The 23330-nt window shown below is 40.5% G+C and overlaps 1 pseudogene; it reads right to left on the bottom strand.

Moving 5' to 3' along the window:
* Window positions 1–22452: 22452 nt before the first annotated feature.
* On the bottom strand, window positions 22453–22534 carry LOC131832762 (U4 spliceosomal RNA; annotated as a pseudogene).
* Window positions 22535–23330: the final 796 nt, after the last annotated feature.

Consider the following 23330-nt stretch of genomic DNA (forward strand, 5'->3'; position numbering starts at 1 on the left):
GAGTCGGTACCAGTGGCCTGCAGTCATAGATTATCCCCCTCATTTTGGTGGACAGAGGATCATGGTCCTTAGATCCTTCTGGCAACAAAAAGGCCAAACACCTCATGAAGCAGTACGTTCTTAGTATTTTCTTTATACTGATTAATAATCTGTTGTCTTCTGGCTTCTAAGAGAAGCAATTAAGCAACAAAGACAAGGTCTTAGGTTTTGAAGTCAGGTAGCTTGCATTTAATTGACTGGTTCTACAACCTGGGGAGAGTTACCCAACAGTTTGGAGTGGCAGTATCCCAATCCATAAATAAGGGAGAATAAAAATAATAATATCCACCTCACAACTGGGATAAGGGCTAATGGAAATAATGCATATAATATTCTTATTGTACAGTGGTTGGCACATAATAGTGCATAGTAGTAGCATAATTACTATTAATATTCAACACCTTGTCCTTATTCAGCTTGGTCTTACAGAGTCTTGTGAAATAGATCAGCAAGTTCATCCACATGTAAGCTTTATCTTTTAAAAATATTTTATTTATTTATTTTCGAGAGAGAGCACCAGCAGAGGGAAGGGCTAAGGGAGAAGGCAGCACGGAATCTTAAGCAGGCTCCATGCCCCCCCACAGAGCCTGATGTGGGGTTCCATCTCACTACCCAGTCACTGTGACCTGAACCTAAATTAAGAGTCTGATACTTAACTGACTAAGCCACCCAGGTGCCCCACATGTAAGCCCTCTTACAAATTCAAGCATGCTCTCACTGATACCCATCCATGTCTTCTCTTAACATCAACTGATCTTAAGGAATACTGCAAAGTAAGTACAAACCATTCCTATTGACGCAAAGTTAATTAAAAGATAACAGGCTTGCCATTGGCATTGGACAGAATAAGACTTGGCCCCAAATAAGCTTATAAGAGATTTATAAAGAGGTTTACAGCAGTGATACAGCAGTGGAGAGAGTACCCAACCAGGATTTCAGAGAAATGGGTTACATTTGCTCTACATCCTTGGGCAAGTCATTTGAGTTCTCCAGTATCTTTAATTGCAGGAGAGGAAATGAGACAAATGGTACAAGACTGTGGTAATTAAGGAGATCCATATGCAAAACTAACTATGAGGGAAACAGTGCTCAGTTCCTAAAAGGCATTCACCTGGTACTGGTTGATTTGTATATCTAGACCTTGGTTACTTTGACACCCACTTAGTATTCTCAGTCCAGATAGTTGGCCTTTCAGCTCATGGTTGTAATGGCTTCGTTAACTAGTCTCCTCTTCTAGCAAGTCCCCGAAAGTCTGGCTTTAATCACATGCTCAGAATCCAGTAGCAAAATATAAAGAGAATAATAATTATGAATTGAAGTTTATAGGAAGTGGTCAAAACAGTGTTTAGAGGAAAGTTCATAGCTTTGTTTGACTTCATTTAAAAAAATAGAAGAAAATTAACTAAGCTCTCACTTCATTGTGTAAGACAAAGAAATGAATAACAAAAAGAACTACAGGAGAACAGGAAAGTGCACACGTGATAAGATAAACAACAAATGAGTTAAGTAATGAGGAAAACAAAAAGAAGTGATTAATATAGCCAAAGATTACTTGTTGAAAAAGACTAACACAGGGCAAATCTAATTGAAAAACCGGTAAAATGAGACATGAAGCAGGCAATAGAGCATGCAAGATATTAGGGGGGAAATGTACCAGTAAGCTCTTTGCATGGTTAAATACCAGTTATTTTAAATTCTATGTCAAATAAGTTATTTTCTCAAAAGCACGGGATTGGTTACTTGCTGAATGTTGACTATGGACCTTGTCACAGTACCAAGTGTTTTAGAGGCATTCCCTATCTTTGGAGGTATAATGAACCCATGAAATAAATATTCATCCTCCTTTTACAGGCAGAACTGAAGCTTAGGGAGATGAAACTATCCATCCAAGGTCACCAGCTAGGAAGAGATGCAGCTGGAATTCAAATGCAGATCTGCAAGGCCTATACTATTTATACTTTCCATGTTTCCACCCTAAAAATGTAAAACATCAAAATAGTCACCACAAGGAAGAAGAAATTTGAGTATCCAGTACTAAATATATTGAAAAATTGTTCACATGCCACACACACATAACTAAATATACTTGTTTAGATCAAAATTTTTCCAAACTTTCAAACCCGCGAATAATAACCTAACTACCCATTTCATCTCCAAAAAGAGAAAATAATGGCAAACTATGTAAAATTACTGTAAACGGAAAAAGTGGTTTTAATCCTAATTGTGATTAAGACACACACACACCCTACACGTGAGCTTGCTTTTTATAGATATGATTTTTTTATAAAAAAATGAGCAAATTGAATAAAGTGATAAATTAGCACATGCTAGAAGATACTAGCAGAATACAATCATAGTAGATAATACAACCAAAAGAAAATATATTCTATTCAGTATTTTTTTTTTTAATTTAAATTCTAGTTAGTTGACATATAGTGTAATACTGGTTTCTGGAGTAGAATTTAGTGATTCATCATTTACATACAACACCCAGTGTCCAACACAACGAGTGTCTGGCTAATACCTTTCACCCATTTAGGCCCTCCCCCACCTGCCTCACTCCATCCACCCTGTTTATTCTCTATACTTAGAGGAGTCTCTTATGGTTTGCATCTCTTTTCCCTTTTTTTTTTTTCTTCTTCCCATATGTTCATCTGTACTTAATATTTTTACTTCAAAGTCATCCTCACAGCAAAATCTCATCAATAGAAGCAATAAGCCATTTGATAGAATCTAAGCCCTGTTCTTGATATTTTTGAAGGCTTAAAAATATTATAGGGCAACATCACAACATGAGGGAGTTCCACAGACCTGCTCCCCAGTGAAAGTTATAGAAAAACAAAAACAACCATTTAAAATATCTGGAGATAGGCTGAAGGAAGCAAATTAAAAATTATGTACCAAAGAAAATCTGCCAAAATTTGGTAGTAAACGCGCTCCCTCTCCCTCAGTCCCCAGTCGGGGCTCTCTTCCCAGAAGAAGCAGGATGTCAGCACTTTCCATGCTGCCCCCCACTACCTGTTGGTGAGGCTAAGTTCCAAGCAAGTGCCAGTGGGAAGTGAGGGCCCCAGACACCACCCAGCCTCCACCGGTGGGATGAAAATGCCCCTTGAGTGTGCTGCCTCTTAAAATACTGAGCTCCATGAGCCCTTGCCCTGGTTCATAAGGTGATGCTTCCATGAAGAAGAAGCCAGTTAAGAAGATGGAGGCCGGGGCGCCTGGGTGGCTCAGTGGGTTAAAGCCTCTGCCTTCGGCTCAGGTCATGATCCCAGGGCCCTGGGATCTAGCCCCGCATCGGGCTTTCTGCTCCGCAGGGAGCCTGCTTCCTCCTCTCTCTGTCTGCCTCTCTGCATACTTGTGATCTCTGTCTGTCAAATAAATAAAATCTTAAAAAAAAAAAAAAAAGAAGATGGAGGCCACTGTCACCAAGAGCTCAACTTTCTCAGGTGGGAACATCTCTCAGCGATAAATGGTTCCATATTACTACCCTCAGTTCCACAGTCCTCTCAAAGACGTTGTTTGAAGGGTGAGATGCATGCCATAAAGTAGATAAATCCTTGCCTCTTCCCAAAGGAACTGATTTCTTTGGAATCAGGTCAAGTTCAGGCCTGATACTCAAGAGGTGGAGGTGCTCTGGTTGAAGGCAGTTGGGAGGATATTGGTAGATTCATATTGGTCGATTCGCTGGACTGGTTTGATTTGTCCAGGAGAACCAGGGAAAGGCACAACCGGATGGAGACATCTGGGGTCAGAACAAACCTCCAATACAGACCTCAGTAACTGCCCCTTCAAAGGAGCGTAAATTGGATGGTTTTGTTTATGGAGCAATTTATGCTCCAGGGCATTTTTGTAAAACAATAGAGTAATCAGCTTGCAGTTAGTGGAATTTAACAATTGGGTGTGGATAGGGAAACAGAGAACCAAAGACAGCCCTGCCAAAACCTCTATCAGTCCAAGATGCCTGTGGACAAACGTAAGGCTACACCCACTCTGAGCAACATCAGAGGCTTAACGCTATGTGGGAGGGAAATAAACTTCACTAAAATAATCCAGTCAGTGGCTAAGCAAATAGCAATGAAAACAAGCAGGGAGGGCGGTACTGAGTTGCTACGGTATATTATCTAAAATACCCAGTTTCCAACAGAATTTGCAAAGACATGAACAGAGAGAGGAAAATATGACACATATACTGGGGGAAAAACAGGCAAAATAATCTCTGAGAGCAATCAAATGTCAGATTAAACAGACTGAGCCTTCAAATAGCCATTACAAATATGTTCAGAGAGCTAAAGAAAATCATGATCAAAGAAGTGAAGGAAGGTCTAATGCAAATCAACTAGAGAATATTAGCAAGGAGATAGTAATGGTATAAAAAAGAACCAAATGGAAATTTGGGAGTTGAGAGGACAATAATAAAAATGAAAAATTCACTAGAGAAGTTTAACAGCAGATTGATGAGAGATCTATAAGGGTTATACAATCCAAAGAATAGAGAGAATAAAAGAATGAAGAAAAATGGACAGAGTCAATGGTATTTCTGTACACTGGCAATGAGCAAACCAAAAATAAAATTAGGAAAAAACTTTATTTAAAATAGCATTGAAAAAAATTAAATACTTAGGAATAATTGAATAAAAGGCATGCACATCTATAACTGAAAACTCTTATATACAAACAATGAATGATGGAACTGTGAGGACCTATTTAGAAACTGTCCCTGCTCCCCTTCCCCCAGGGGATTTACTTGGAGACAAGTCCCAGAAACCAGCTTGAGGTAACAAAGCCCAGATACAAAGGTGGGTGAGGCCAGGGGGAGACATCGATCAGTGGGGGGGATGCATACTGTCTCCCTGGTTACCAAGGAGTATGGGCCCCGCCCTTTGGGACCCTTTTGGGCACCAATCCCAATTAAAGTGTAATAGGCTGGTTCAAACGTCTACTAGGGTAAATTGTACCTCAATTGGTCACCTAGCATCACTGTGGAGTTTCCTGTGTGTGTTACAATCTCATTGGCCACCTGTTCATGGCCAGGCCTGACTGCATGGCCTTTGCCCTTAAAAGGTAGTCTGTGGGGGCGCCTGGGTGGCTCAGTGGGTTAAGCCGCTGCCTTTGGCTCAGGTCATGATCTTAGGGTCCTGGGATCGAGTCCCGCATCGGGCTCTCTGCTCAGCGAGGAGCCTGCTTCCTCCTCTCTCTCTCTCTGTCTGCCTCTCTGCCTACTTGTGATCTGTCTCTGTCAAATAAATAAAATCTTTAAAAAAAAAAAAAAAAAAGCTAGTCTGTGAAACAGAGAAGGGTTGCCCTCTCTTGTAAGAGGTGTGGCCCCGAATGTTCGGTTAGATTCTTGATGCTTGGTGCGAAATAAAGCTTTGCTTGACCTTCGCTTTGTATCAGTCTCGCTCCTTTAATCACAGACCCATTACTGGGGCATAACAGGAACACTACATAAAAAATTAATGATGTACTGTACAGTGACTAACATAACATAATAAAAAAAGAAAAAGAAAACTCTAAATCAATACTGAAATACATTTTTTAAAGTTTTAAATAAATGGCAAGCATCTCATGTTCATTATCAGAAGACAGTATTTTAAGATTTATCTCCAGTTTATCTATAGGTACAGCACAATCCCTCTCAGAATCCCATCTACTTTCTTTGTGGAAACTGGCAAACTGATTGTAAAATTTATAAGGGGGTTGCAGTGGACCCAGAATATTCATATCAGATTGAAAAAGAACACAGTAGGACGACTTACACTTCCCGATTTTAAAACTTCCTACAAAGCTATGATAATCAAGACAGTATAGTACTGACATAAAGATAGCACTGACATATGAAAAATGAATGGAAAAAATTGAAAGCTTGGGGCACCTGGGTGGATCATTTGGTTAAGCGTCTGTCCTTGGCTCAGGACATGATCCTAGGGTTCTGGTCCTGGAATAGAGCCCCATAAAAACTGAAAACTAGGAATAAACTCAAGTGTCTGTGGTCAATTGATTTTTGGGCAAGTTTGCCAGGACCATTTGGCGTAGGAAGGAATAGTCTTTTTGTTTGTTTGGTTTGGGTTTTATTTTATTTGAGTATGGTTGACACACCATGTTACACTAATTTCAAGTGTACAGCACACTGGTTTGATACCTTTCTTAACACTTGGTGCTAGGACAACTGAACAGCCACAAGCCAAAGAATGAGGCTGGACCCATACCTCACACCATACACAAACTTTAATTCAAAATGGGTGAAAGGACTAAATCTAAGAGCTAACGCTATCAAACTCTTACAGAGGAGTAAATCTCTATGAGCTCAGATTTAGAAACAAATTTTTAGCTATGACACTAAAATCATAAGCCACGAAAGAAAAAAATAAGTAAGTGGGACTTGATCAAAATTAAAAATTTTGTGCTGCCTAGGACACTATCAAGAAAGTAAAGACACTCCACAGAATAGGAGAAAATATTTGCCAATCCTATATCTGATTAGAAACTTGTATCTAGAATATTAAAGAAGACTGCTCATTTAATAATAATAAGAGAAGTAACCCAATTTAAAAATGGGCAAAATACTTGAGCAGACCTTTCTTAAGGAAGATATACAAATGGCAAAAAAACACATAAAAAGACACCTGATGACAGGAGTCACCAGCGAAATGCAAAATCAAAACCACACTGAGATTCTATTTCACCTTACTCCAATCAAAAAGTCAGATAGCATGGATTGGTGGGAATGGGATGAAATTGGAACCCTTATATTGCTGGTGGGAATGTGAGATGGTGCAGTCATTTTGAGAAGCAATTGGCCAGTTTTCCAACAATTAATCATAGTTATCTTCTGAGTTACCTTACCAACCATTCTTTTTTTTCTTTTCTTTTCTTTTTTAAATAAACATATAATGTATTATTAGCCCCAGGGGTACAGGTCTGTGAATCGCCACTTACCAGCCATTCTATTCCTAGGTCTATACCCGAAAGAATAAAAACACATGGCCACACAAAAGCTTATATACCAAAGTTTAGAGAAGCATTATTCATAATAGCCAAAACATGGGAACAACCCAAATATCCACCAACTAGTAAACAGATAAACAAAAAGAAGTGTATCCATACAAAGAATATTATCAGGCTATTTAAGAAGAATGGAATACTACTACATGTTACAACATGGATGAACCTTAAAAACAGGCTAGGTCAGTCACTCTCAAAAGACCACATATAATAGGTCATCTTTTATATGAAATTTCCAGAAGAGGCAAATTGGTAGAGACAGAGAGTTGATTAATTGTGGCCAATAGCTGGGGCACATGGGGAGGACAGGAGCTGGTGATAGCTAAAAGGAATGGGGTTTCTTTTTGATGTGATGAAATTGCTCTAAAATTAACTGTGATGATGGTTATACTGTTAGGGTCCATGATCAAAGGAGCGAGACTGATACACAGCGAAGGTCAAGCAAAGCTTTATTTCGCGCCAGTATCAAGAATCAAACCGACCGGTCGGGGCTGCCTCTTACAGAGAGAGCGACCCCTCCCAGCCTCACAAACTAACTTTTAAGAGCAAAGGTCATGTGGTTGAGCCTGGCCACACACAGGTGGCCAATGAGATTGTAACACACAGAGAAAGTTGCATAGTCATGCTAGGTCACAGATGGGTGGCCAATTGAATTACAATTCACCCCATAGTAGCAATTTGAACTAGCCTATCACCTTGGTCAGAATTGGTGTCCAAAAGGCGCCCAAAAGGCAGGGCCCACATTCTTTGGTAGTTAGGGACATAGTATGTGCGCTTTACTGATTGGATGTCTCCACGTGGCCTGACTTGTCCTTGTATTCTGGGCTCTGTTATCAGGGGCTGGTTGACCATATTTTACTGGTTTCCCAGACTTGCTTTTAAGTAAGCTTCCCTGGGTGGGGGAGGCAGGGTCAGTTTAAGTTTTACTGCATAAACAACAAAATCACTGTTTAACCAAGATGGAATCACTCTGGCTAAATAGGCCCTTACAACACATAGTTGTGAATATATTAAAAATCATCTGTATTCATTTGATGGGGCAGCCATAACCAAATATCACAGACCCAGTGATTTAAACAACAGAAATCTATTATTTCTTGGTCTAAAGTCTGCAAGCTCACAATCAAGGTGCTGGCGGGGTTGGTTGGCTCGGAAGCCTTTCTCCTTGACTTGCAGGTGGTCATCTCCCTGCTGCTTTGTTCTCACACAGTCATCCCTATGTGCATCTCTCTTTCCCTTTTGGGAAGTACCACAGGCCTATGGGATTAAGCACCCCACCTTAATATCCTCATTTGAACCTGATAACCTCTCTGAAGGCTTTATCCCTGGGTATCTTCAACATCAGAGTTTTGACCATAACACCATCAAATTGCACACTTTAAAGGAGTGAATTATGTAACCTGTGAATTACATGTTAATAATGCTATTAGAAAAAATAGCATAAGAATGTTCCTAGCATGATTAAAAAAAAAAAAATCTTCCTAAAAGCTACAGTTAAACTTATTGGAGAAACAGTATTCATTCTCTTTAAAAACAAAACCCTGATGTTATGGAACATCTGGAAAGAAGCCTGTATGGAAAGCACACAGCGTAAGGGAGGGAAAGGACAGTTATAACGTCTTTCAGGAAAGGAGGTGGTCTCACCACAACACTCTGCCTGGCCCCACGGTGTGTCCCATGAAATCATCAGATTGATTCATTTCCTTATGCAATTATTTGAGCAGCCACTATGGGCCAAGTACTCTTTAAAGTGTGTGTGCCATACATGCATAAACAAGATGGAGATGCCTGCTTTCGTGGAGCTCACCCTCCAGCAGGAACAGGGGTGCAGACAACGAACTGGGATATCGTAGGTAAGCTCCTTCCATATGTTAGAAGGTGGCACGTGCTCTTGAAGAACTGAAAGGTTTACCAGAATGAGGGGACCTAAGGATGCTGGGAAGGGGCCGGTTGAGAAGAGGGTGAAAGGGCTGGGCATATAAATATTTAGGAGAAGAGTGTTGCATTCTCACACAAAAGCCCTTGTAGAGGCCTTGGGGAAGGGTCTGCTGAGGTGTTTGATGAACAGCAAGAAGACCAACATGGCTGGAAAGATGCAGGCAAAGGAGAGAGTAGTACAAGAGCAGATCATGCAGGGCCTTGAAGGACATTGTAAAGACTTGGGCCCTTAGCTTACGATGAGGTACCTTTGCAAGTTGGGGAGCAGAGAAGTGACAAGATCTTGTTTGCATTTCAGAAGGAGCCCTCTGGTTACTGTGTTGAGGCTGGAATGCAGGGAGGCAAGGATAGAGACCAGGGAACTTTGGGGAGCTACTGCATAAAGAAGCAATGAAGATTGGACACATGTTTCATTTTTAAAATAGTGATAGATACTGTGCATGTGGAGAGGATGAGGAGATAATGAAGAAGCAGGGGCGGAATCAGACAGTTGAATCATCATCTTCTATAACAAGGAGTCAAGTACATAATATCTAAAATTAATACACAAAGAAAAGAGGTAAAAACATAGCATTTAGAAATACTAAGTTAATTAAAATAGGAGGTAGCTAAAAATACCTGGGAATGATTGCTACTGAAGAGAGAAATTGGGAAGAGGGACAAGGGATACTTGCTTATTCTGAGCCTTCCACTTCATCCGTTCAACCATATGAAGGTATTACTTTGATAATTCCCCTACAAAGATCAGAACAGGGTTGGCATAGAACTTCATAATTAATGATTCATAATTAATGATGGGTTAAGAAATTAAGCAATTGCAAGAAGCTACAAAGGAGAAGAAGTCTAGCTATGGGGAAAGTATATGTAAAATATCATTACTTGCAAATGGTGGAACGCAAGTAAATTATACCAGTAAAGTGATCAGATAAAGAGGCATTTTTTAAAAAATGATTGGCTAGTATAACATCTTGTTTGATAAATGCTTTTCTTAAGTAGACTAGAATTACCTTGCCTACTAAAAGTTCAGTGCTAAATTCAGCACTCAACTATACTTAATGACTAATACTCTAGAGAATTGCCCTTTTTAATTCTTAAACACTAATGACCATTCAGCTGCTTCTATGGTTTAATATTATTTACTATTCTGAGCACCTTTGGGAAGAGAAAAACACTTTATTTTTTCCTGAATATTTTTGGCTTAAAAGCAATTGCCAAGCAAACCAACAAGTTCAAGCACATTGCTCTGGTCAAAAACCAAGGGCTGGTCACACAGATGGCTTGTAATAGTCACTTGCTCTGCTCTGAAAGGGGAATTGAGGGTGGTTTCCTCCTGAGTTCAAGTCAACAGTTCATCCATCCATCCATCCATCTATCCATCCATCCATCCATACATACATCAATACATCTATCTATCTATCCATCTACCCAACTATCTACTTACTGAAATTCTTTCTGAGCAAGAGCAAGCTGGGCCTCAAGGAGAAAGACTTTCCCTTGGCTTTCAGAGGGCTTGTGTGAACAACACACAGAAAGGACAAGCACAGAAGACAGCAGTAAGAATTAAGAGAGAAGGGTGCCCAGGGTGCTTGTGGAGCAGGCTCAGAATTAGCATGGGTGGCAAGTGTTGGGTAGAGGGAGGGACTGATAGAGAAGCAGAAAAGGCAGCGATTGTATGGGTTGAGTGAACCCGGTAAGACAAGTGAACAACACAAAGAAAGGAGACAGCAAGGTACAATGCTTGGAGAAACTAGAGAGAAAGAGTGTGTGTTTTTCAGTGGTCCTAACTTTGAATGGCCACAGGAACTGGCGGGCAATATGAACGAGTGGGGTAGACTGAGTCCTGGGAGAGACAAGAGGGCTTAGTGCCCACAGTGGGAAACTGAGGACAGCACGCTGCACTCAAAGGGGCTGGTCCTCCACAGTTCTGGTGATAGATGCCAGGTGGGACCTGGTGTTCCTACATCTTCTAATTTTCTTACAGAAATACATGCGAGGGTGAGTAGACATGTGTATGAAAATAATTTTTAGTGAATTCACATGTTTTAAAATGATAATAATAAAATCCATTTTTTGGGGGGGGGGTGCCTAGGTGGCTCAGTGGGTTAAAGCCTCTGCCTTCGGCTCAGGTCGTGATCTCAGGGTCCTGGGATTGAGCCCCGCATCGGGCTCTCTGCTCAGCAGGGAGCCTGCTTCTCCCCTCTCTCTCTCTCTGCCTGCCTCTCTGCCTACTTGTGGTCTCTCTCTCTGTCAAATACATAAATATAATCTTTTTAAAAAAAAATCTATTGTGCCCTCTCCCTCCCGCCTCCCCAAGATGTGCCTGATTTCAAGCTGAGAGCTATTAGTTTGCTACCCTTGGTATAATGGTTGCGTTGTTCTACTGCCTTCAACAAATCACTGAAGCTATCCTAAGCCTCAGTTTCCACACCCACAGCAGCATTTCATTTCATTTATTTAAGCTACAGGATTTTTTGAGATCTAAATGAGGCTAAGAAGGGACGGCTATGCCCTGCTGAAAGATGCTGCTTTGTTATAAAGTTGTCTTGGAGATATTTTTTTTTTAAATTTTTTATTTAAAGATTTATTTATTTATTTATTTATTGGACAAAGAGATCACAAGTAGACAGAGAGGCAGGCAGAGAGAGAGAGAGAGAAGCAGACTCCCTGCTGAGCAGAAAGCCCGATGCGGGACTCGATCCCAGGACCCCGAGATCATGACCTGAGCCGAAGGCAGCGGCTTAACCCACTGAGCCACCCAGGCGCCCCAATCTTGGAGATATTTTTATTCAAATATATTCCATATGCATATACATCATTACAGTACAGCACAGGTAATGAATCATTACACTACACTCTAAACACAGACGTATTTGCTGCCTGCCAGTGAGGACTCCAGAATGGGCTGGGTAAAAGGTGTTCATCAAGGTGTGTGCTTTACTCTGCTGTTAATTTCCTTTCTCCCGTTGATTTGGCATTCTGGTGAGCAGTGTTGCCCTGTACCAGCTGACCAAGATTGGGCAGGTCGACAGTGCTGGGGCTCCCTGGGTGACAAAGGAAAGGTGTCAGTCTGCATATCAAAATGCAAGTCCCAGCAGTTCTTAAAGGACTCCACCGAGATGGTGGCAGCTGGGGGGATGAAGACGAGCTGGCGATAAGGCAGAATACAGACCCCAGAATGAAGGATGTCCCTATAGCCCAGGAAGATCAACCAGAAATCCAACGAAGGGATTAAAGGTGCACAGTGGTCTCGGAAATTTGAAAAGAATGGAACAGCAATTACTGATGAATGATGTGTACAAGATCTAGAGGGGAATATGCCCTACAGACTGCAATTTAGTCAGGATTCCCGTTTCCAGGAATTCTCACTTAAAATGGGGCTTATGTTAAGTGTTTAGTATAGACGGGGGTCCCCTGAAGTGAGCTTTTATTATTATTTCCTGGATATGGCTAGATTAGACTATGTATATTAGAAGGTGGTAAAATGTGAGGCTGAAAGTGTGGGTGGCCAGAGACCAGATCACAAAAGGTCTTAGAGGCTATGCCAGGGAATTGAGAACTTCTCCAAAGAGTTGGCGGTGCGCTGAAGTTAAGGAGAGTATTTATCACCTACGTTAAGTGTGACATACAACAAATGGCTTAGGACCGTAACTCAAACCCAGAATGATCAACATGAAGCTGAAATATTTTCAGTGGATTTCTTAGTTCTTTACATTGTGACCAGGCATGGCAGGGAGGGGGGGATGCGATCTTTAGAACATGCCCTTAATTAATAGTATGCGTCCCAGGGAAGAATTGAGTTAAGTTCCATATGGTTTCCCCAACGGCACTGCTTTCTGAACTTGCAGCAGTCACCTCTCCAAGTCAGTGTTAGCAGAAAACAAGGACAAAGAGACCTCACTGGAAAAAAGACTTCTCTGAATCATTGAACTTGAAACTAGTTAGTAGACCCCAGAAGTGAATCAAAAGGTATGTTGGTTCTGCTTCCTGATCTCTGAAAGGGGTGGGACCCAGCAGAGAGTGGGTGACAGAAGGAAGTGCACTTTGCTGACAGAAATAGCTTCTCGGTGAGGTCTAACCTAAATACTGAAAGGTTGGTCCCACAAAGATGGCCAAATAAATGGTCTCTAATTCTTGATATGAAAAAGATCTCAACGCTTCCGCCTTTTTCTCATTCTTTCAGGATGATAGCCCAGAAATGAGTCGAGAAGAAATGCCTATGTGAGACCATCTTCCCCACAGTTCCTAAACTTCCTAGCCCCGGAACCATAAAGGGTAGTACAAGGAACTAATGCTGATAATCTGGGATCTCCTGGACTTTTCCCATCCACTGAACTAAGGAAACTATCCAGGTTTTTGCTACCCAACTCTTCACTGTGCTGTCCTCTGACATTATCTCTCTGAGGCAGAAAAGATTTTGGAAATGGTCACTGTCCAGATAGTTGTACAATGAGTCTCTTTTGTTGTTGCTTGTTGCCCTGATTAGAACCTTGCTGCGGCCTCCTGCATCCCCTTTGGGATACATTCTGACTGATACCTAACACATTAAGAACTCACCTTAAAAACACACTGCTGGAGGTGCCTGGGTGGCTCAGTCCTTTAAGCATCTGCCTTGGGCTCAGGTCATGATCCCAGGGTCCTGAGATGGAGCCCCACATCGGGTTCCTTGCTCAGCAGGGAGCCTGCTTCTTCTTCTGCTCCCCCTGCTTATGATGTCTCTCTATCAAATAAATAAATAAAATCTTTCATAAAAACCACATACTGTTGAACATATTGAGGGAACATAAATCCAACTGAATGAAATTGGTCAGGGCTACTGCACAGAAAGCACCAGAACCTCACATTCTGTTCCTTCTGCTTCAGAATAATTGCAGGTGAACCTACTGGAAGACGCCTGGGGAAATCAGTATAATGATTCAACTTATTAAAATCTTTGAGAAGGCTTCTCCCTCTGCATCTATTTTAGATGGATCATCATTGGGTATCAAGTGTCAAATAAAGATTTCCTAATATCCTCCCAGATAAAATGGGCTCTCTTCTCATAAGTTTCCTAGGACCCCAAGAGGCCATGAGCACTGGAGGGTTTGGTTTTGGTAACCTGAGACACTATACAAATATTAGCAATTATTATTGAGTTAAGGATTATTATTTAAGACAGATTCCCAGGAATGCTGCGTGATAGAAACTGATAATGGCTTACTTCTTACCCAACACCACTTCCTCCTTAATAATAGAAACGAGATCTTGTTGGGGACATCAATGTGCCCTGAAAAAAACTACTTTTTTTCCAGCTTCACCCTAAGGTAGGGGTAGTAAGGTAAGTTCTGGATAAAGCTTTCAGGAGGGGTACTGATGTAGTTAGGAGGTCTTTTTGCTTTTCCCCCTTTCTCCTTCTAGATTAGATGTCTGGAGCTGGTGGAAGCCATGTTGCCCCTTGAAGTTGGAAGTCACATGTTAATGAAGGCAGAACAAAAAGATAAAAGAAGCTTAGGACATAGTTTATATTCTAGAATTGCCATAACAACTATAGAAGTTCACCCTCCAGAATGCCCTAAATGTGAGAGTAAAATAAATTTTCATGCTGTTAAACCATGTAATTGAGGTTTCTGTTATTTGCCCCAAATACTGTTCTTAGCTGATTCATCTGATGTGTCATAATATAAGAAAAGCAAACTGGGCACCTGGGTGGCACAGTCTGGTAAGTGGCTGATTCTTGATTTTGCCTCAGGTCCAGATCTCAGAGCCCTGGGACCGAGCCCTGTATCTGGCTCTGTACTCAGTGGGGCTTCTGCTTCCTCTCCCTCTGCCCCTCTCTCAAATAAATAAATAAACAGTATAAGAGAAGCAAGGGAAAATTCAATCAAGATGTGAAAAAAAAAAGAATATAACATTTAAATTCTATAGTCTTCAGGGCATGGTACACTATGTGTGGGGAGGGAATTTTTGGGTGGAGACCACGGGATAACTATGCTGCTCAGGTTGTCTAGGAGGAGGATTTCTTGTAAGAGAAAACTGCAAGACTCCAGCAGATTTCACCTGTGGCTTTCAAACACTTTGCCCTTTATGGCGATTATAAACTTGCATTATTTATCAACACTGAATTTGCCTAGTCTATAGGTGAAATGACTGATCCTTAGAAAGTGTTTCCCGTGTGGGACCTGGGAGACTTCTGAATCTATTTCATGAAAAATGAAATGAGACAGCATAACAAGTACAAGTTCATTCAAGTCAACATCAATGCCACTTTCTCCAGAAGAAGCAGGAAAAGAGACCAGCAGAGAAGAAGGTAATAAAAAGCTCTTGGCTCTGCTTTCCTAATTATCCCTAATCCCCTAAAGAGCTGGAAACATCTTACAAATGCTAATTAATTAAGCCCCCTACCAGTCAAATGATGAACCCGGGAAAAGACCTCTCTGCTGAAAAGTATGGACTGTGACAGAACACTTATACAGTCAAAGAATGACTGTGACATTTCCAAGGCTGGAAATGGATGTCTAGTCAAGCAGGCAGTGTTTGAAGTCCTGTCGGGTCAGCTAAGACAGTGAGAAGCACTACCAGGACTACAAGAACAAAGAGAGCACAGAGTTGAGAACTTCTAGAAATCAGCATGTGTGAAGCCAGTGACCATCTTTTCTTCACCCTACCCCCCATCCTGTTTCCAACTTCTGCTGCACAGTGGAATAACCATACTGAACTCTGCTTTCAGAATCCTTTACCTTCCAGAATTCTTCTGACTTTTACCTCTGTTCTCTCTCAACCACCATCAGCACAAACACTTGCCAAAAATCATCTCATGATATTATCCTATGTTCATGCTTCCCAAATTGTGTTCTGCTTAATCATGTTGTGTCAGAGATTGGAACCAACCACTACGCTTTTGGCTGCAAATAAAAGAAAATTCAAATCAGTGTAGCTTAAACTGTGAAGGGGATTTACTATTTTTGCTTTATTTAACTGAAAAGCTCAAGGGTATGTGAACTTTAGATATTGGTTTAAGATTAGGGCTCTGGCTCCATTTCTAGGCAGTTCTCTAGGTGTTGTTCTCATTCCTTTGCTCTTTCCTAGGACTGATTTTTACTATTGTAACAAAATGCTACAACGTTCCGGGTGAGATCACTAAGTATCACACCATCCAAAGAAAGAGAGTGCCTCTTTGCCCAGATGTCAAACAAATGCCTTGAGATCCATCCCTAACAGATAAAATCAGGTTAGGTACCCATTCTTAAAAAAAATGTTCAATCTGGTCCCAGAAATGGTGTGTGCTTCAGCCTCAGCTAAGTTGTGCTGTGGTAACAAATGACCCCAAACCCTCAGTGGTTTACAAAGGTTTATTTCTCATTTAACTTTCCTTCTGGTAGTTGTGGATCAACTGAGACTTCATCCATGACCTCTTTGTCTGGGGACTAAGACTGAAGGAGCAGTCAGTCCATTTCTAGGGCATAGTAATCTTATGGTAGAAGGGAAGTGTGACGGTAGAGCCACATGTTGGCCCTTCAACTTTCCACTTGGAAATGGTGCATGTAACTTCCACCCACATTTTATAGGACAAAGCAAGTCATCACCTAGGGCTGGTATCAGTAGAATGGGCAATAAAATCCTTCCATAGGGGACTCCTGGGTGGCTCAGTTGGTTAAGCAGCTGCCTTCGGCTCAGGTCAGGATCTCAGCGTCCTGGAATTGAGTCCCACATCGGGCTCCTTGCTCAGCAGGGAGCCTGCTTCTCCCTCTGCCTCTGCCTGCCTCTCTGTCTGCCTGTGCTCGCTCGCTCTCCCTCTCTCTCTCTCTGACAAATAAATAAAATCTTTAAAAAAAAATCCTTCTGTAAGAAAATCCAGATGTGATGAGCTTGGATATATTTTGAAAATAATACAATCTACTGCAAATGTTGTATGCTGATTGGCTTAAACTAGGTTGTTCCTCTCTCAACCAATTACCAGGTAGGAAGATAAAACTCTATTTGAGAGTTTATATCAGTCAAAGCCCACTCCTCTAAGTGGGAATGGGATCACTCAAGCCTACCCTGCATTGTCTACTTCACCAACAAATAAACAGGATAGATTGGATACCCATTTTACACGAAAAAATTGAAGTTGAAACAATTGTACCTGTTGAGGATTAGGAAGCTTAATTTTGGAATACCTGCATGGCTCAGTTGATTAAACTCCTGCCTTTGACTTGGGTCATGATCCTTAGGTCCTGGAATTGAGCCCCGCATCTTGCTTTCAGTGGGGAGTCTGCTTCTCCCTCTGCCTGCTCTGCCCATCACTTCCCCTGTTTGTGCATGCTCTCTCACTCTCTCTCTCTCTCTGACAAAAATAAATAAATAAATAAATAAATAAATAATCTTTTAAAAAAGAAAAGAAAAAAGAAAGCTAGAATTCAAAGCCAGGTCATCTAAACTGATATTTAATCCTTTCCATGGTACTAAAAACTTTGAGTTTGAGTTACTACTGTCTCTTAAAAACACTACCCGTACTTAACTCATTCATTTGACTAATAAACTTAATTAACACACAGAGGAATCATATCCGTTATTCACTATACTTCCCAGACAGTCACCATCTATAAAATAATTCATAGGTTCCAAATTTTAAAAATACAAACAAACAGAATTTGAAGACCCAGAAAAAGACAGACTTCGTCTAGGAAAACAGGCATCCTCAAGCAAAATGGTTCAGAAAATACACTTCCCACATTTCTGCAACATCAGTTTGACCGTATCTCATAGAATGACCCAGCAATTTCCCATGTAGAAACTTATCTTATGAAAATAATCAAGATTGAGAGCAAAAGCTTAAAAAAGTAAGTAAAGAAACTATAGGATGTTCAATGCAGCAAAATTTTTAAACTAAAAATCATAAATATTGAACCTAATATCCAATAACATAGGATACATTAAGTAAACCAGGGAATATGCAGTCAATAAAATACTGTGTAGCTATTGAAAAAGAATCACATGCCTGAATATGTAATTACATAGAAAGATATTTTTGTAGCAAAAGCAAATTATCAAATGATGTATGAAATACGTTTCCTTTTATAATATGGAGTTATAGAAGATTTGTCCTTTTTGTTTATGTTTCTTTTCTTTTCTTTTTTTAAGATTTTATTTACTTATTTGACAGAGCACACAAGTAGGGGGAGCAGCAGGCAGAGGGAGAGGGAGAAGTTGGCTCCCCGATGAGTAAGGATCCCAATGCAGGACTTCATTCCAGGACCCCGGGATCATGACCTGTGTTGAAGGCAGAAGCCCAGCTGACTGAGTTGTATATTAAACATGTATGAGTTTAATGCACTAAGAAAATAAACAATGAAATATTCTTTTTTAATGAATCACTGTCCGGAACTAAAACCACGAGAAACCACTGGAAACAGATCAGGTTAGCATCTGCAGAAGTCATAGGCCCCTAAGACTGTATTGCTGATTAGACAAGATGGGGGAGATTAAAATACAACTCAAGCAACACGACAAGCAGCTCTGTGAGATCCAAGAAAATGGGTCTAGAAAAATGAGAAACTGTGATTAAGAATGGTCATTGTGACTCCAGTACCGCCCACTGGAAAGGGTTATAATTTTAACTGCCCTCATCAAAGATCAAGGCAGAATTTTACCCAGAGAGAAGACAATTTATCCCAACATTCCAGCGTGGTGCTGAAAAACACTAGCTTCCTTTCATTTCATCCTAAATTGACCCAGCTACCTTTTGTCTGAATTTTCTCTTTCGTCAAGATGGCAAAGCCCCATGTCAATGACATGTTCCTTTTCCTGTTAGAATTCTCATTGAATAAGGCTAGGTAAAAATTGTGCTCTATACTGCGAGTTTTGGCGGTGCGATGGGGAATAGGAGGGGAATTTAATCGAAGCCATTGTGTTTGCCGAAGTCATTCCAACCCAGGGTGAGTTAATCCCATTGATTGGAAGACCACCAACTGGCTTCTTTCTCTTTATTAATATTTCTACTTCCTTCTCTACCTGTGAAGTTCCTAGTGCAATCAGATGTACTGGCCAATGTTCCAAAATGTTACCCTTTAGTTTCTTAAAACTTACCTGTAGGTGTTGCTTATCCTCAGTGATTTATTTAAAATATTTGCTTGAGCATCGTAGAAAGGAAATTTAGTGTGCCTCTTCCATCATCTGACCATACTTCCACCTACAGTGTAAAACCTCTGTTGGTATCTCCCCAGCTTCGGGGTCCACCCATCTTGCAGGTCTGCATCCTGGTGCCTCTTTGTTCATACTCTTCCTTCCATACCATATGTCAAAATCCTTCTCAGCCACTAATTCTCTTCCCTAAAATTTTTTAATTCTAGAATTCTAGTAAGGTATATCCTGTTAAGTAGGAGGTAAGCTCTATGAAGACAGGGACTTCGTTTTGTTCATTTCTATATCCTCATGAGTTCTTGAAATGTGTGTTGGGTTAGTAAATAATGCAAATTGCATAAGTTAGGGTAATTGTCTTATTCCTAGCCTCTCCTCTCCCCTCATGGAGAACAGAGGAGGGCAACTTTCATCTGAATCTCTCATAGAGTTGCACAACACACATTTTAACTCTTTATGCTAATAATTTTCAAGCATACTTCTAAGTAGAGATAATAGCTGCAGCCCATATAGCCCAGTTTTTATTTTAACCAGTAATTCTATACTCAGGGTGAAACTCTTGAGCAATCGAAAAATGCATTCACACATGAGCCAAAGATAGAGTGATGACAGAGTACAAGATGATATTTGTATTCTGAGTGTTACATTCCTCACCCAAAAGCCAAAACTTTTAGGGGTTTCAAGTCCAGGTCCTAATTGAATGGATCAATTCAATGAAAGATCCCAAAATGTTCCTTAGAGTAAGGAATTCGCAAGCAACACTTCTTCTTAAAACGTAATACACCAGTACCCCTGTTTTCAACATTATTTCTATAAATGTCACATCTTAAGGCTTTCCGTTACGACAGCAGAGCTCACTGCATTTTTTTCAATATTTAATTAATGCATTTATTGAGGTATACTTCTTTGAACATAAGTTATTTTTAAAAGGCTAAGAAGGTTTAATTATACACTATTTTTTTAAAAAATTGAAATATAGTTGACATATGATGTTGTCTTAGTTTCAGGTGTACAATGCAGTGATGTGATCTGCACTTTTTTTTCCAGAAAAGTTTAAAAATAGGACAGAGAGTGTGTGCTAGGTGCTAGCACATAATTATCAAAAATGTTTTTAAGAGAAAAATGATCAGAGAGAGAGAGAGACAAGTCATAAGAGACTCTTAACTATAGGAAACAAACAGGGTTATTGGAAGAGAGGGGGGTGGGGTGACCAGTTGATGGGCATTAAGGAAGGTGTTATATGCAACTGATGAATCACTGAACTCTACCTCTGAAACTAATGATACACTATATGTTAATTAATTGAGTTTAAATACAATAAAATGAAAAAAAGAAAAGAGAAAAATAGAGTGGATGAAAAAATAAATCCATGTCCCAGATACTTCATTATTGTTTTAAAAGAAGTTCTGGCTCAAGACCAATCTTGGTCTATCTTTGACATATGCTACTTTTCTATAACACAGAAACCTATTTTTGAAAATTTAATATACTGCTGGAGTTCAACGAGGGGTAATAGAATCTCACAGTTGAAAATACCATGAACAATATGATGGGTAAAATGGTCAACAAGGATGGATATTCTAGGCTAGGGAAGGAGCTGGTTCCTCAGAAGTGAATAACAGGCCAAGGACACACAGAACCTTCTCATTTCCCAGGTCCAGAAAGGCCTTGCTTCAGGTTATCCATTAAGCAAATGGCAAGGGTGCAGTGAAGACGTACGCCCCCATGTTGAATGCTGAAGCGTGGCAATTTCCTCATCTACTACCCTAGGGCTCCTTGGTCCTTTTCTCTAGTCATCTCTTTCCTTTCCCAGCTGTCTTCCATGAATCTGGAATATAAGTGTTTCCATTGTTCTTCCTTTCTTTTCTCTCTTCATTGTTGGAAAGTACATCTCACCACAAATAAATCCTGACCCAGAGAGGTAGTCCCAGAAACAGGATGGAGTCAGCTTAGGAAGCTTCTGGAAGCCAATAATGGCACATGAATCTCTAAATTACTGGTATTCACCAAATGTCCCTCTCTCTTTTTTAAACCAAATGTCTTTTAAATTTCTTCACCTCGTTGCTTTCCCGTGTGACCCCAGGACTTAGAGCCAACTCTTTTCTTTGACATAGTTCTTGATCCCTGCTCTTCTTGGAGTTGCTTGATCTAAGACACAATAAGTTACCAGCTCACTGCACAAGAAGAGGTAGCATTTAAGGAGTGGAAGGAAAAAAGGAGTGGGCAGTAGCGAGCCAGAATGAAATCACGTAGCCCGAAATTGGACTCGATGTGGCAGGAAGAAGGCAAGAAGGGAAGAAAGCAGAAGCCAAGGGATCAAGAGTCACAGTAGGCTTCAAGGGGGATAAATATGAGACCAGCTCCCAGAGAATACAGTAGATGACTTCCATTCTTTCTTAGTGTATGGGACATCAGATGCTAGACAAGGACGGGTGCCCTACAGAAGGTTCAAGGTGCTGCGGTGGAAATAATACTAGCACCATTTCACAAGTACCCCTGAGTATGCCAGGTGCTGTACCTGCATGACCTCATTTCACTCTTACAACAGAAATGCGAGGACTGTTATTTGCACACATAATCAACTCACCTGGTTCTTAAATAAACTGATACAGAAAACTATATACTGAGAAGTACTCCTACTATCTTGGTCCCCATGTACCCTCATTCCCACTCTCTCCTCTTATATGTAACCACTTTGACTGGTCCCTTGTTTATTGGCCTGGTTTCTTAGTTTTTGTAGACAAAAGAATAAATGAAAAAATATATTCTTATTTTCACCCAGGGAAAGTAGAATTACCCATACACAAGGAAACCAAAGTTTAAAGGAGTTGACTGTTCCTCCTCTGAGCTGACTTTTGGCTGGATGCTTCTGGGTTTGTTGGCTTTAGGATCCAGCCTGAAGGTCAAGGGCCAAGGGACTCAGCCGAAAGAGACTTCAGATTCTGAATTCAAGGACCCTGGTCGAGTTAGCTGATTTAAAGGTTCAAAAAATGTTGCACCTTTGTCCTATACTTCCAAGAAATCCAAGATCCAAGCTACCACGATAGCCTGGAGCTGGATGTTTTCATGTACCCTTCAGTGAGTGCTCTTTTGTAAGCTTCCCTCCTAGAGGGAAAAGTCAGAATATGTGTGCTTAGGGAAGGCTGTCAGATAAAATATAAGATTCCCAGTTAAGTTTGGATTTCAGACAAATAATTTTTGAGTATAATTATATCCTGCACGATATTTAAAATCATGCCTGTTGTTGTCATTATTTGCTAAACTCACAGTCCGGGCATAAGGAAGTATTTGTAACTTGGGCCTTTCCACGCATAAAGGACGGCTGGCCTTGGGTCAGAGGGACTGAAGAGGTTCCTGGAGTCTGGGAGGAGCTCGGACTTATTCCTTGGTAGTTTTCAATTAGCAATAATCGCGCCTCGGATAAACCTCATTGGCTACGATACTGCCACTGCGCAAAGCTTATTCCTTGGTAGTAAAAAAAATCCTTTAAGTAGGAATCTTGTGTTCTTGATTTCATAGACCTTGAGAATAGAGAAGACCCTTTGGTTATTGCGAAATTCAGATTTTCAAAAGCTTCCTCAATTCCAACTGAACTGTCACCAGCAAAGCACGAGAGTTACAGTGGGACCCCACCTCACCAGGACACCATGGCCAAGTCTTTGAATCTTCTGTTGCCATTAATTTAGCAGACGTACAATGATACCTGCATATTGTTTTAGTTTTCATTTTCTTAATTATTTTATTTTATTTTTTTAAAGGTTTTATTTATTTATTTGACAGACAGATCACAAGTAGCAGAGAGACAGGCAGAGAGAGAGGCGGGGAAGCAGGTTCCCTGCTAAGCAGGGAGCCCGATGTGGGACTCGATCCCAGGACCCTGGGACCATGACCTGAGCCTAAGGCAGAGGCTTTAACCCACTGAACCACCCAGGCGCCCCTCTTAATTATTTTAGAAGACAATATTCTCTTATGTATTTCTTTACTCTTCATTGTTTTCCTTCATGTAAAAACATTCTTTTTATCCATTCATGCTAAATTTGAAAGCTTTTCATAGATTCTTACAGATATCACATGATTGTCTGTCACATTCAATAAAAACATTTTCTGCCTTGCTTCTTAGCCTTTAATTTAAATTTTTAACTTATGGATATATTAATGGTTATACACCAGATTCCATCATAGGTTTTTTTTTTTCTTTGCATTTGCTTCCATTTCTTCAAAGCAATAGAAAGAAACTTGCCGTCTCTCTATGGATC

This window comes from Mustela lutreola, chromosome 5 (genome assembly GCF_030435805.1).
Source record: "Mustela lutreola isolate mMusLut2 chromosome 5, mMusLut2.pri, whole genome shotgun sequence".
Lineage (NCBI taxonomy): Eukaryota > Metazoa > Chordata > Mammalia > Carnivora > Mustelidae > Mustela > Mustela lutreola.